General features: G+C 36.0%; 2 pseudogenes; both read left to right on the top strand.

Annotated features, from left to right (window-relative positions):
- LOC137934321 (UDP-glucose 4-epimerase GEPI48-like) overlaps positions 1–11,037 on the top strand; it is a 41,668-nt pseudogene extending 30,631 nt beyond the window's left edge.
- LOC137942820 (UDP-glucose 4-epimerase GEPI48-like) lies at positions 9,102–12,802 on the top strand (annotated as a pseudogene).
- The last annotated feature ends 1,745 nt before the right edge of the window (positions 12,803–14,547 follow it).

Here is a 14,547-nt window from a genome sequence, read left to right as displayed (position 1 = left end):
GGGGATGGAAATATGAAATTTTTCCATGCTATTGCCTCGGCCAGAAGGAGGGTTAACCGTATCACTTCCATCTCTCATGGAGGCCAAGTGATAACGGATAGCCCCTCTATCTCTAATCTCTTCGTGAAGTTTTTCTCATAACTATACGCTGAAGAACGTTTCAATTGGCCGAAATTGCATCAACTTGATTACTAGAGAATCTCCTTGTCCGAAGCTGCAGACTTAGAAAAACCCTTCAGCATAGAAGATGTTGAACTGGCTGCTATGGGGCTCCCGAAGGATAAAGCCCCTAGCCCGGATGGGTTTAATGGTGAGTTTTATCATAAGTATTGGGATACTATTAAATCAGATGTTTATGCGTTCGTCCAAAATTTTCACCAAGTCGGCATCACCCATAAGGCAATTGGTGCTTCTTTTATTGCCCTTATCCCAAAAAAATCCCCTACCAATCTTCCTCAGGATTTTAGACCTATAAGTCTGACCACAAGCTACTATAAAATCATAGCCGTCTGCTGGCTAACCGCCTTCGGACCCACCTCCCTAAAATTATTAGCCCCTGCCAAAGTGCTTTTATCCGAGACAGAAATATTCTAGATTCTGCCATGGCTGCCCACGAGCTCTTAGACATTTTCAAAAAATCAAAACAGCCAAGATTCGTCCTGAAAATAGATTTTGAAAAGGCCTTTGACAGAGTAAATTGGAAGCTAACTGATTATCTTTTAGATAGAATGGGTTTTGGGACTTGGTGGAAATTCTGGATGAGGAGTTGCATTTCTTCCCCACATTATTTTGTTCTAGTAAACGGGTCCCCTTGCGGATATTTCAAAGCTACTAGAGGAATAAGACAAGGCGACCCACTGTCCCCATTTTTGTTCACTCTCATGGGGGAACATCTTGCTTCTATGGTCAGATTTGCCAAACGGACTGGTTGGCTTAAGCCTATCTTGACTGATTCTGACCAGGACATTCCTCTATTGCAATGTGCTGATGATACTATATTTTTTGGAGAAGGTGTTCTCAAGTCTCCCACTTGAAAGCTCTATTAAACCTCTTTGAGTTGTCTTCTAGGCAGAGGGTACGTTGGGCTAAATCTTCCATTCTGGGTTTCAATATTGATCCTTTGGTTCTTAACTCCATGGCAAACTATTTGGGTTGTAAAGTTGCCACCTCTTCGGGTATGTATTTGGGTCTCTCCCTTTCTCTTGTATTTGGGTCTTCCCCTTTCTCCAGTCATTGAACGGCTTGAAGGTAGGCTCGCTTCCTGGAGAGGAAAGTCTTCTTGGCACCCATCTTACTTTTTATCATTGTACTGTTGCCCAGCCTCTATAAGGAAGAGAATAGAGTTTTTAAAAAAGAAGATTTTTATGGGGTGGGCAAAATGGTGAAAAAAAATAGTCTTGTAAAATGGGTTGACATATGTAAACCTTCGGCTGAGGGTGGCCTTGGAATCCGTGACACTGCAACAACAAACTCGGCTCTGCTTTTGAAGTGGATCTAGAAATTCAACATGACCCCGTCTCTAGTTTGGCGAAACATGGTGGTGAGTAAAGCAGATAAGTTCTTGGGATGGTGGACTGAAGGAGGAAGGTATAACAGATTATCTCCTATCTGGAAAAAAATAGCTAAGTTGTTGCCTGTCTTCAAAAACGTTGTCAAGTGTTATATTGGATCTGGAAGTAGGACAAGGTTTTGGACAGATTGGTTGATAGGTCAGGCTAGTCTAAACTCTTGCTATGGTCAAATCTACTCTCTCACCAGAAACAAGGAGGCTAATATTTCTACTGTTGGACAAAATTCTTGTGATTGGAACCTAAATCTCCGTAGAGGGCTGACAGAAGCATATACTGTTGAAGCCGCCGAACTCATTACGATCTTCGGCCCGTGTCAAAAATGGCTCAGATACCCTGATATGGATACTTTGTCCCAAAGGTACATTTTCTGCTTCATGTGCCTATAAAGCTCTTCTACCCCCTCCCATGCTCAATTCTGTCACCCATCAGCCATTGCATGGTACCTACACGTACCCCTGAGAGCAAAATTCTTTATCTGGACTGCATGCCAAAACAAAATCCTAACATCGGATGCGCTAATTCGTCGGGGAACGCACGTTTTGGATCCTCTTTGCCCGTTCTGCATGTCCTCCACTGAAACTGCGGATCATGTACTTCTGCATTGTAATTATGCGCACTCGGTATGGACAAATCTCATAAAAAAAAATTGGCTTGCACTATTGCTCATCCCGAAATCTTGTTTCTACAATCCACTCGGTATGGACAAATCTCATCAACAAAATTGGCTTGCACTATTGCTCATCCCAAAATCTCGTTTCTACAATCCACACGATTACAAAGGTTAATCTCCCTAAAATTGGAAAGTTATTAATCTCCTGCAGCGTTGGTCACATTATCTGGGGCCTTTGGAAAGAACGGAATAACAGAAGGTTTAATAACAAATCCCTTCCTGATTACATTCTCTGCAATCAGATTGTGGGGCAAGTCACCTCTTGGATTCGGATGAGAAAAGAATTAAAAAGTCTTGGAGGGATCATTCTTTGTGAGAATTGGGATCTTGTTGCAAAATTGTCCTATCCCCCCCTCCGACTATGGTCTCTTCCTCCGGCTGGATTTTTTAAACTAAACTTTGATGGATGTGTTAGGTTGTCCGGGGTTAGCTGGATATGGGGGGGTTATCCATGATGACCAAGGAAGATTGCTCCTCTCTTTTTGCGGGCCACTCGGCATATCAGACTCAACAACTACCGAGTTATCTGGGTTGTTCAATGGCCTGAAGTTGTTTCATCAGAGAATGGAAGGACTTTTATTTGTCGAAGGCGATTCACAAGTTGTTATTAGTTGGTGTAAGAAGACATGCCAACCCCCATGGCGGCATTGGGATCTTTTTTATGATATATGTACTTTAATTTCCCACATACGATGCAAGTGGAATTATATTCCTAGATCCGCAAATCACTTGGCAGATAGTCGGGCTAAAACAGGTGTTTTTCTCCAACAGCTTGTTGTGGAGGAAGGTCCTGTTTAGTATGGTTTGTATTTTTTCTCTCTCTCAGTAATATATTCACACCTTTTTCAAAAAAAAAAAAAAAAAAAAAGATGTTTGGAAGTTATCCCTCGTGGCATAGGCGTTTGTCATCTTTTTGACTTTTAGGTGTTTTATATGAAGTATTACCTGTGATTCTCTCCTCTACTTTCTTATCATAAGATTTTTTCTCTCCCTCAAAAAAATCCTCTTGTTATGGCTGCAACGCGACCAGGCGATGCTGAAATCGTTTATGCTTCCACTGACAAAGCAGCACGTGAACTAAAGTGGATGTAAGTGCAAATTCAAAAAATCATTTTGTGCACAAGTGGCGTGTATGTTTTATATTATATAATCTATGTGGGTGGTGTTCATTATAGGGCGAAGTATGGAATAGAAGAAATGTGTCGGGATCAATGGAACTAAGCCAGCAAGAACCCATATGGATACGAAGGATCTGACTGTACAAAGTGAAGCACTTGTGGAATAACCCATTCCTTGTTGCCTCCTGGTTTTAGCTTTGGCTTTACTTTTCTCAGAGTTGTCATACCCTGCTCAGTTGGTGAAGAGTTGGTTTGGTGTCAATTGAGCGAGTCAAATGTATTCTACTAAGTTCTATTGATGTAGCCGCTGGACCTGCTCTTTTACGTCACTTTTTACATTATAGATAAATAAAAATTCTGTTCTGTAATCGTGATTGGCAAAGTATACGCTGATGTCTGTTTTTTATCATACTTGAAGCAATGGTTAAAACTTAAGTTGACTTGCATCAATTAAAGGCAGTGTTTGAAAATGAACTTCAAGAAACTTTGGGGGCTTTGAAGTTGTACTAAGGAGGCCTACAATCTGTTGTGATGGTTCTCACTTAAATTAGTGTGATATGCATCTCATTTTGCCGATTTTGTACAGGTTGATGTTATTCGTATCAATCTTATTAATTAAATATTCCTGTGGTGAAATTTTGGTTTTCAGGTGTTCCTCCTAGTGATGGTTAAGTGTTTGCATGAAGGGTTCAATCATCCTTAAGGGTTTGAATTCTCATTGAGGAATGTCAAGATCGGGTCACTGCAGATGTTTGTGAAAAATTATGGTAGTTGTGAAGATATGGGTCCTCGGGATTTTCCTACAGAGGAGGTTTGTAAGATCTCTGTGTTGGATATCAAGTTGGCAAATGCCAACCGACATGTTGGGAACATATTGGTCTGCAAGGAGGGGGATGAAGATCACATTAAACTAGTTCGTATTGATCATGGATGCTACTTGCCTAAAAAAAGTAAGTTTGCTTATTCAATTCTTGCAATTCTTTAGAAATTGGTTCAAAAAGTAAGTTTGCTTATTCAATTCTTGCAATTCTTTAGAAATTGGTTCTCCTTTTATGTTTTTCAGTATTTATTCTTGCTTTAGATTATGTGCAACTTGAACAACTAGCATGAAACCTGCCTAATATGTATCCTCTGACAACCTGTAGACAACATATGTAGCCTTCCCACATAAAATTTTTTCTGCCCTTGCTACACACCCTGCTCTAATAATCTTTTATGCATTTCGTAGTCCTTGTACTTGAGATGTTGTTTTGTTTCGTTTTATAATTGTTTTACTTCGTCAACTTTCTCCATGTGCAATTCATTTTCTTATCACTAGTTTTTACCTTTTTGATTTATTTATCATACCCTTCATGTGCTTTTTGTTGTTTATTTTTCAAGAAATATGTGTTTTCCTTACATCATTCTAAATATAAGGAAGTACGTGATTTGCATAGCTTGACTCACATTCTCTTTCTACACCATCATGATTCAGCTTGAAATTGTTGATGACTCACTTTTTATATGTATTCTTATTTATGGTCCAAAAGAAATGAATTAGTAACAATTATGGTATAAAATGAGTTTTTTGGAACAGAAACAGACATTTGTTATGGACATGTTTTTTCAAAAAGATAGTTAGCCTATTGTCTCATTAGTGGATCCTCGGGAGGTGCTCATTTTGTACGTTGTCCTTAATTCTGTTGATAAATTTGATTTACAAACTTGTTAAATTTTGCATGCCAACACATTTTAAACTTTTATTTTCTTGATTGCAGTTTGAAGATTGTACGTTTGATTGGCTATATTGGCCTCAGGCTCGAAAACCTTATAGTTGTGTAATACTTGATTACATAAAATCACTTGATACCGAGCAGGATATTACTCTATTGTAGTTCTGTGACTGGAACTTATCAGTTGAATGCTTCTGCACACTACGTATTTCCACCATGCTCCTCAATAAGGGAGCTGAAAGGGGTCTCAATCCGTATGCTATTGGAAGCAGATATGCAGACCTATTGTCAAGAACGAGTCTGTGATTGAAAAAATTGTCTATGAAGCTCAAGAAGTTATGCTCCCTGGGATAAGCGAAGAGGCGTTACATGAGTATGTCTCTCTGATAATTGATCGGTCTTGACGAAGTTGCTGACTCAGAGGCTTCTGTTGAGCCCCAACTATTTCTTCGACTACGTATGTATTTGTATATATGCCACTCTCTATGGTTGACTATTATGTCGAGTGTTGAATGGGTAGATTGATAGGAAACATAAATCTATGGCTTTGAAATATATATCCTTATCTATTTTGTTGATATGGTCATAACGTGAACCCTATGTAACCACTTCTACAACTTCACTGAGAGAGTATGTGGGGTGTTAGATTGAGGCTGTCAGATGATAACAAATGTTCCTGATTGCCTACTGAACTTGTATTTGCTCCTTGGAGCGGGTTGGTTTTTTATCATTTTCTCTCATCTCAGGTTGTTTTTTATTTTGTTAGAGAAGTTGTTTGTTAGTTTAACTATTTTTGCCTTTAGAGGGGTGTTGCGCGATTCGAACTCGTGACCTGACACACCTGATGTAAAGAGAATACCACTAGACCAAACGGCCTTAGGTGTTTGTTAGTTTAACTTAAGAGCTTATTGGGACATTAGCTAATATGATACATTGATTTATATGTACCAAGTCTTAAAGCCCTTAGGGAAATTCCAAATTATGGATTTCTGTACCATTTTAATGGGATTGCAAAGTCAGTGATGAGCGGTAGCCAACTTGCAAGAGGGGAAATTCCGTTGCAGAGACGAAGACTCACAAAGCTGAGGGTTTTTGTCCCACCAAAGTGGACTCCCGAGGATTTCATGAAAGATGTGGGTTCCAGCTCGGGAAGCGACCTAAGTGGTAAGGATGGTGTTGTTGAGGTGAATCAGCCAGAAATATCTCAGCATGCACCTTTGGTAGATTGTATCTGAACCCGTTGGGGCCGTGCCATGTGCACTTGGGTTGGAGACCTCCTAGTATAGAATAAGAGACGTCATCAAAGAGTTCCTTAGTCATATGTTGTAGTTGCGGTGGAAGACATAGCTGTTCAAAATGGCCCCTAGTGCTATGGTAAAAAATCCAACACCATGGCAACCCATGAATCCAGCAGAAGCAGTTTGTTGGGAACTCAAACGTGAGTACTCCATACCTATTGTTCTCGTATTTTGTCAACTTTTCTGCAAGTCGTTTTGCCTGTGAATTTTTTCGCATTGTTTGTCTTCATTTGGAGTTGCTGAAGCAAAACTGGCTAAGATTTTGCTAGTGGATCGATTGTTCAATGAATTAATGTTGTATTCCAAACTTGTATGTTCTGAAAGGCGGAAGCCAAATGTTTTATCTGGTTTTATATTTGATATAACAGCAGAAAATACAATTTCAAAGTACTTCGTGGGCCAAGTTTCAATGGGGGCTTCACTGTCAGTTGCTACATGTTAATTGTTCCAAGTAAAATCAAGTAAAGTTTATTGTTGATTCACGAGTGAAATGCAACAATTACTTCAGTATCCATGCGCCAGGCTTCATTTAACGAAATGTGAAGTGAATGGCCAAAGTTCAAGAAGTCGGCATTGACTGAAGAATTTTCAAATGTTAATCATATCACGTGTCACTTATGTATCCCTTTTTCACATAAAAATGGTACTAACAACCGTCATCTGTTACACTATGCCAGGAAGGTCTCCAACCCAAGTGCACATGGCTCGGCCCCAGCAGGCTCTGATACAATCTACCAAAGGTGCATGCTGAGACTGTTCTGGCTGATTCACCTCAACAACACCATCCTTACCACTTAGGTCGCTTCCCGAGTTGAAACACACATCTTTCATGAAATCCTCGGGAGTCTGCTTTGGCGGGACAGAAACCCTCAGCTTTGTGAGTCTTGGTCTCTGCAACGGAATTTCCCCTCCTGTAAGTTGGCTGCCTCTCATCACTGACTTGGCAATCCCATTAAAATGGTACACATCAAACTGCTTTCTTGTGTTTTTTGGTAAATGGTATTTCCAAAAATTTTAGTAGCTGAGTTCACCATCTTTGCATTAGTGTACCTGACAGAAGTCTTTCGAGTCATCAAAATTTCCATTTGAAGGTAGGTTCTATCCCTTTATCGATGTTGTGAAATGGGGTGCAAACTCCTCGGGGTTGTTGAAGTGTCCTGCTCTTGAGGGCAAAACTAGTACATTTCAAGACCACTGGGTTTTGGCCCTATGTTGCAATGGCAATGATGGGATTGAGCCTTCTCGTTAAATGGAAATTCTGACATTAGATTTTCGATAATGATATAACAATTCCAAATCTGAGAGATACAAAATACTATAGTAGATTCCGTCCGACAACAAATTTTCTTTTGAACAAATACATAAATACTAATCAAGAGTGAATGTAGGAGATTACTCTCAGTGAAGTAGTGAATATGGTAGTGAGGGTTGTTTTATGATCATACCAACAAGATAGACAAAATTTGATTTACTTTTCATTGGCTTCGACTAGGTATTTTAGTCTTTCTAATTTCAATTCATCCATATACATCCCGATGCAATAGCTCAAACACAGGAGAAGCATATAAACATATACAAATGTATATCAAAGACGCAAGTCGAGGTTTAGTCAAAGCTTCCTATGATGCAACTTCGTCAAGACTGATCTCGCTTTGAGCATTGTTTTCTGAGCTTCATGAACCCTCTTCAATTATGGATTCCTTCGGTGGGAATGTGAAGTGTGCAGGAGCATTTCCACTTCCAGTGATAGACATCTTCGTTTCATTGAGACATGTCTTGTAAGGTAACCCCTCTTTGTTGGTTGGATCTGTCTAGTGGCCCTCTGTAATTCTTTTTCAACTGTTAGAGTTCTTTCAAAACAAATTGTTGTATTGATTCTCATGTTGTTCAGGATGCTGGCTCACATATGTTTGTCTTTTGAGATAGTAAATTCTGGTCCTGGATTGATAGTTTTTTCATATTACATAGAGAGGGAAATTAATTTTTAGAGCTGTTAAATGTTCCTTACTCGTCTTAGAAAGGAAAAGTTGAAGGGAGATGAAAGTTACTCGTAGCAAATTAAATTTAGTGGGTTGTGTTTTGTGTGTGAAAGGTTTTGCATTCTACAAGTTTTGCATTTTAACCACTACAACAGGTTTTTGAGGTTTACAACTTGGGCACTGGAAAAGGAACTTCAGTAATGGTTGGAAGAGCTTGTTTGAGTACCCATCACCTGCGTAACTGCATTGTACATTGCCGGGTGGATCCCATCTGAGGAAACTGGAGGAACAATGAAGCATTCTAACAGATAAATTGGCTAGACATCTTTGTTTCGATTGAGACATGTCTTGCAAGGTAACCCCTCTTTGTTGGTTGGATCTGTCTAGTGGCCCTCTGTAATTCTTTTTCAACTGTTATAGTTCTTTCAAAACAAATTGATGTATTGATTCTCATGTTGTTCAGGATACTGGCTCGCATATGTTTGTTTTTTGAGATAGTAAATTCTGGTTCAGAATTGATAGTTTTTTCATATTACATAGAGAGGGAGATTAATGTTTAGAGCTGTTAAATGTTCCTTACTCGTCTTAGAAAGGAAATGTTGAAGGCAGATGAAAGTTACTCTTAGCAAATTAAATTTAGTGGGTTGTGTTTTTTGTGTGAAAGGTTTTGCATTATTCAAGTTTTGCATTATAACCACTGCTGCATGCTTTTGAGGTTTACAACTCTGGCACAGGAAAAGGAACTCTTCAGTAATGGTTGGTGAAGGGCTGGTTTGAGTAGCCATCACCTGCATAACTGCATTGTACACTGCCAGGTGGACCCCATCTGAGGAAACTGGAGGAACAATGAAGCATTCTAACAGAGAAATGGGTTAGACATCTTCGTTTCGATTGAGACATGTCTTGTAAGGTAACCCCTCTTTGTTGGCTGGATCTGTCTAGTGGTCCTCTGTAATTCTTTTTCAACTGTTAGAGTTCTTTCAAAACAAATTGATGTATTGATTCTCATGTTATTTAGGATGCTGGCTTGCATATGTTTGTCTTTTGAGATAGTAAACTCATGTCCAAGATTGATAGTTTTTCATATTACATAGAGAGGGAGATTGATGTTTAGAGCTGTTAAATGTTCCTTGTCTTAGACAGGAAAAGTTGAAGGGAGATTAAAGTTACTCTTAGCAAATTAAATTTAGTGGGTTGTGTTTTGTGTGTGATTCTTCAAGTTTTGCATTATAACCACTGTGACAGGCTTTTGAGGTTTACAACTTGGGCACTGGAAATGGAACTTCAGTAATGGTTGGGTAAGAGCTGGTTTGGAGTTGCATGGGCTCTGTTTTTGCTCCCTAATTGAAGCTTATTACCGCGCTCATGATTCTAAATGAAGTTATAGAATTACGACATAGTTTGTTGTCTGTGTAGATCCAAATTACGTTATGGAATTCTGTTCCCCTACAGATACAATCGTGAAGGAAAGGTGAAGGCAATCAACTCAATCAAAGGTTCTGAAATGAAGAGATCAGAATGCTCTTTTGAGGAAGTTAAGAGACTACTAATTCGCAGTGATGGGTAATGATGCATTGAAAGACTGATGACAGAGTTCAAACACCGAATTTATATTCTCCGAAGGTAATAATAGATAGATGAAGTTCAGGGACTTGACATGAATGAGATTGAAGGCTGTTGGTGAAAGTGTGCAGAAACCTTTACTTTACTATAACAAATAATATCATTGGAACAATAAACTTGTTAGAAGTCATGGGTGCCCACGGGTGCAAAAAGGTACATTGCTATTTTGCTTTATTCAATAATTTCTCTTTAATTCCTTATATATGTGTTAATTATATCTGAGAAAAAATGTTATTTAATGGATGCTAGTGTGGATGAAAAATGTACTGCATGTGTTGAATCATTTCTGTCAATAAAATTGCAGGAGGTAGGGGTAATTGAAATTATTATTTGTAGAGGTGAACTTTTTTTTTTTTTTAATTCATCATTTATTTTAAAATTAAGGTTGGAAAAAGTTCTCTGGGATACTTTTGGAATTCAAGGTAATGAAAACAATTATAAGGCTTGTATGGACACGACAGATTGGAGGTGTTAGGAGCATTATTCAATTGGAAGTAAATTAGGAGTATCACGATGAATAATGGTCAGCCTCAGTGTTGTAAACCCTACTCGTGCAGTCATCACTTTGCCACATGAATCATCAATGTGTAGTCTGTCTGAATAAAATAATTGTTCTTCGGGAAATTCTATGATGTCTTTATCTTTCTGAAATCCACTTTTTTGGCAGTCACTAAATTCTGAGATGGCTTTACCCAGACTAAACTGGATGGCAGGATACATGCACCTTTATTAGATTGTCTTATTGGCCAAATTTTCACATGTAGATTCCATTGTATCACTTACTCATTTTGTCCTGTTCATCTTATGACCATGTTTGTTTACTCACACAAGGAAAACATTTCAGTTTGTGATTTCGTCATCGGCTACTGTCTATGGTTGGCCAAAAGAGCATTTCCACTTCCAGTGATAGGTTTGCTCCTTGATCTTTTTCAAACATGACAAACCTGCCTGCCCACCGTTTATAACAAATCATAATGTCAATTGTTGCAGGTTTTTATTGAAGAGATCTGCAGGGATATCTACAGGTTAGATTCTGGATGGAAGATAATATTGCTGGGATACTTCAATCCAGTTGGAGCTCATCTCAGCGGCTACATTGGTGAGGATCCTCGTGGAATTCCAGACAATCTGATGCCATTAATACAAGTAGCCGTAGGCAGAAGACCAGCACTAACAGTCTTTGGAAATGACTATTCTACGAAGGATGGGACTAGGGTATTTTACTTTTTATTCCATCCAGCTCCAAGTTATGATAGCCAATAACATTTTCTGGAAGAAGGCAACAGCCATCAGAGATGAAGCATTTTGGTATAGCAACTGCAGGAGATAAAAGCCTTTGCTGTGGAGTTTCTTCACAGAACTGTACACTAAGTAAAGCATCACTTTGATAAGCAGCTGAGGAAGAAAATTTTCCAAATTCCATGCTTCATACTTATACGAAAATTGCAAATTGACATTTCATTTTACTTTTTAGTAACTTAATTGATGCTATAAAAGTAACTGAATACCATGGCCGTATCACAGTATTATTGAGAATTTTTTACTTGTTTACACGTTCCATATAATGTATGCTTATGGTTTTATCCTCAGGTGCGAGATTATATCCATGTCGTTGACTTGTCTGATGGACACATTGTTGCATTGTGCAAGCTTGAAAGCTCTGAGACAGGTACTTAGTATGATTGAAGTAAAAATATATTACGTCATGAAAATATCATGGAGTTACATGCTGTGACTGAAACTGTATTTGTCATGGGCATGTTTGATTATTTCAGTACAATATCTAATGGTTAGTAGGATTTTGGGGAACCAGATGATTCCATAATGAAAGATTATAAAATGTTATTTAAAAAATTGTCTTATGCTTAATAACCAAATTCAAACGGAGGAAAAATGTCATATTGCTGATGAAAATAATGAAGTGTTCTTGGGACATAACTTAATTGATGACGATGATAGAGGAGGCTGTAAAATGTTAGCAGTTAAAATCTAGCGTGATTCATGGTTTGAGTAGGCTGCCATTATTGAGAACGAAGCAAACTTGTTTCCTGTATATGGCATCAGGTGGATTTTATCTAGATTTTGTCTTTACTAATTTATCATAGTATCCGTATTTCTTTTATTTGCCAAAAGGCATGCTGTCCTGATTTGTCTTCATCAGTTTATTTTAGTAGAGAGAAATATTAAGATTTTATGTTGGTAAAACAACTGTTTCTTTCTAGCAGGTTGTGAGGTTTACAACTTGGGCACTGGAAAAGGAACTTCAGTGTTAGAAATGGTGACGGCTTTTCAGAAGGCATCTGGGTAGGTATTCTTGCTTTCCTACTGAACTTTTTTAGTGAATCTTGTAAACACTCAGGCTAGGATGTTTGGAAGTTACCCGTTGTTGCATAGGCGTTTGTCATCTTTTTGACTTTTAGGTGTTTTATATGAAGTATTTCATTTGATTCTCTCCTCTAAGATTTTTCTCTCCCTCAGAAAATTCCTCTTGTTATGGCTGCAATGTGACCTTGCGATGCTGAAATCATTTATGCTTCCACTGACAAAGCAACACGTGAACTAAAGTGGACGTAAGTGCAAACTCAAAAAATCCTTTTGTGCACAAGTGAGTGGATGTTTTATATTATATAATCTATGTGGGTGGTGTTCATTACAGTGCCAAGTATGGAATAGAAGAAATTTTCCGGGATCAATGGAACTGGGCCAGCAAGAACCCGTATGGGTATATGAAGGATTTGACTCTGCAAAGTGAATCACTTGTGGATTAACCCATTCCTTATTGCCTCCTGGTTTATGAGAATGTTGTTGGTAATTAATTATTATTGATGTTATGTACTTCTCTTGCCTCAATTACTCATCTAGTTTGGTTACTGATTATCTTATTATCCAATAGAGTTCTAAGTATGGTACTCGGCTCTAAATTTTATACCAAACATTCAACTCTAAAATCTATAATAAAATTTTCAAATATTTTTTCAATTAATAAATATTTTAAACCGATAATAAAAGGTGTTTTTGGTAAAAGTAAGATTTTTAATTAATTAATATATTAATTTTATATTTTATTATTTTAAATATAAGATAATAAAATGTGTATCGATAAATTTGATTTTTAAACTCTACAATAAAGTTTTTAAATATTTTTTCAATTAATAAAAATTTTAAATCGATAATAAAAGGTGTTTAATTGGTAAGAGTAAGATTTTTACTTAATTAATATACTAATTTTATTTTTATTATTTTAAATATAATTTAATAAAATGTGTACCTATAAATTTGATTTTTAAACTCTAAAATAAAATATTGAATTATTTTTTCAATTAATAAATATTTTAAATTGATAATACAAGGTATTAAATAGGTAAGAGTATGATTTCTTAATTAATTAATATAATCATTTTATATTCTCTTATTGTAAATATAAGGTAACAAAGTGTATATCGATAAATTTGAATTTTTAACTCTAAAGTAAGTTTTCTGAATAATTTTTTCAATTAATAAATATTTTAAATCGATAATAAAATGTGTTAAATAGGTAAGAGTAAGAATTTTTAATTAACAAGTATAGTTATTATTTTAAATATAAGGTAATAAAAAGTGTATCAATAAATTTGATTTTTAAACTCTAAAATAAAATTTTCAATTTTTTTCAATTGATAAATATTTTAATTGATAATAAAAGGTGTTAAATAGGTAAGAGTAAGATTTTTAATTAATTAGTATAATTTTTTAATAATTTATTATTTTAAATATAAGGTAATAAAAAGTGTACCGATAAATTTGATTTTAAACTAAAAAATATTTTTGAAATTTTTTCAATTAATAAATATTGTAAATCAATAATAAACGGTGTTATATAGCTAAGAGTAAAAAAATTTACTTAATTAATACACTTTTTTAGTAATTTATTATTTTAAATATAAGGTAATAAATAGTGTACCAATAAATTTATTTTTAAACTCGATAATATTTTTTTCAATTTATTAATATTTTAAATCGATAATAAAAGGTTTTAAATAGGTAAGAGTAAGATTTTTTTAATTAATTAGTATACTATTTTATTTTTTATTATTTTAAATATAAAGTAATAAAAAGTGTACAAAAAAATTATTTTTAAACTCTATAATTTTTTTATATTTTTTAAAATTTAAAAATATTTTAAATAGATAATAAATGGTGTTAAATAAGTAAGAGTAAAATTTTTTAATTAATTAAATTTTTAATAGTTTATTATTTTAAATATAAGTTAATAAAAAGTGTACCAATAAATTTGATTTTTAAACACTAAAATATTTTTTTAATTTATAAATACTTTAAATTGATGATAAAAGGTACTACATGGATGATGTTGTGGTTTGCGATGTTATATTTTAAACTGAGGGTTTTTGTGTCATTTAATGGTGTGGCATCCTATATGAGTGATGACGTGTTGTTCGAGTCATTGAGTGCTGATGTGGCATGATGATGTGGAGACATGTAATCGGTCAAAATGAACCAAAATGAATTACTCCCACATTACTTAATTCATTAGATTAAGGTGTTACATGTCACTTCATTCACTCAGGCACAAAACGGG

The sequence above is a fragment of the Aristolochia californica genome, unplaced genomic scaffold, assembly GCF_029961685.1.
Source record: "Aristolochia californica isolate CCGP_79_NKW_82.1479 unplaced genomic scaffold, dmAriCali1.0.hap1 SCAF_10, whole genome shotgun sequence".
Classification (NCBI taxonomy): Eukaryota; Viridiplantae; Streptophyta; class Magnoliopsida; order Piperales; family Aristolochiaceae; genus Aristolochia; species Aristolochia californica.
Note: the sequence above shows the minus strand (reverse complement) of the source record. Positions and strands in the feature narration are given on the sequence as shown.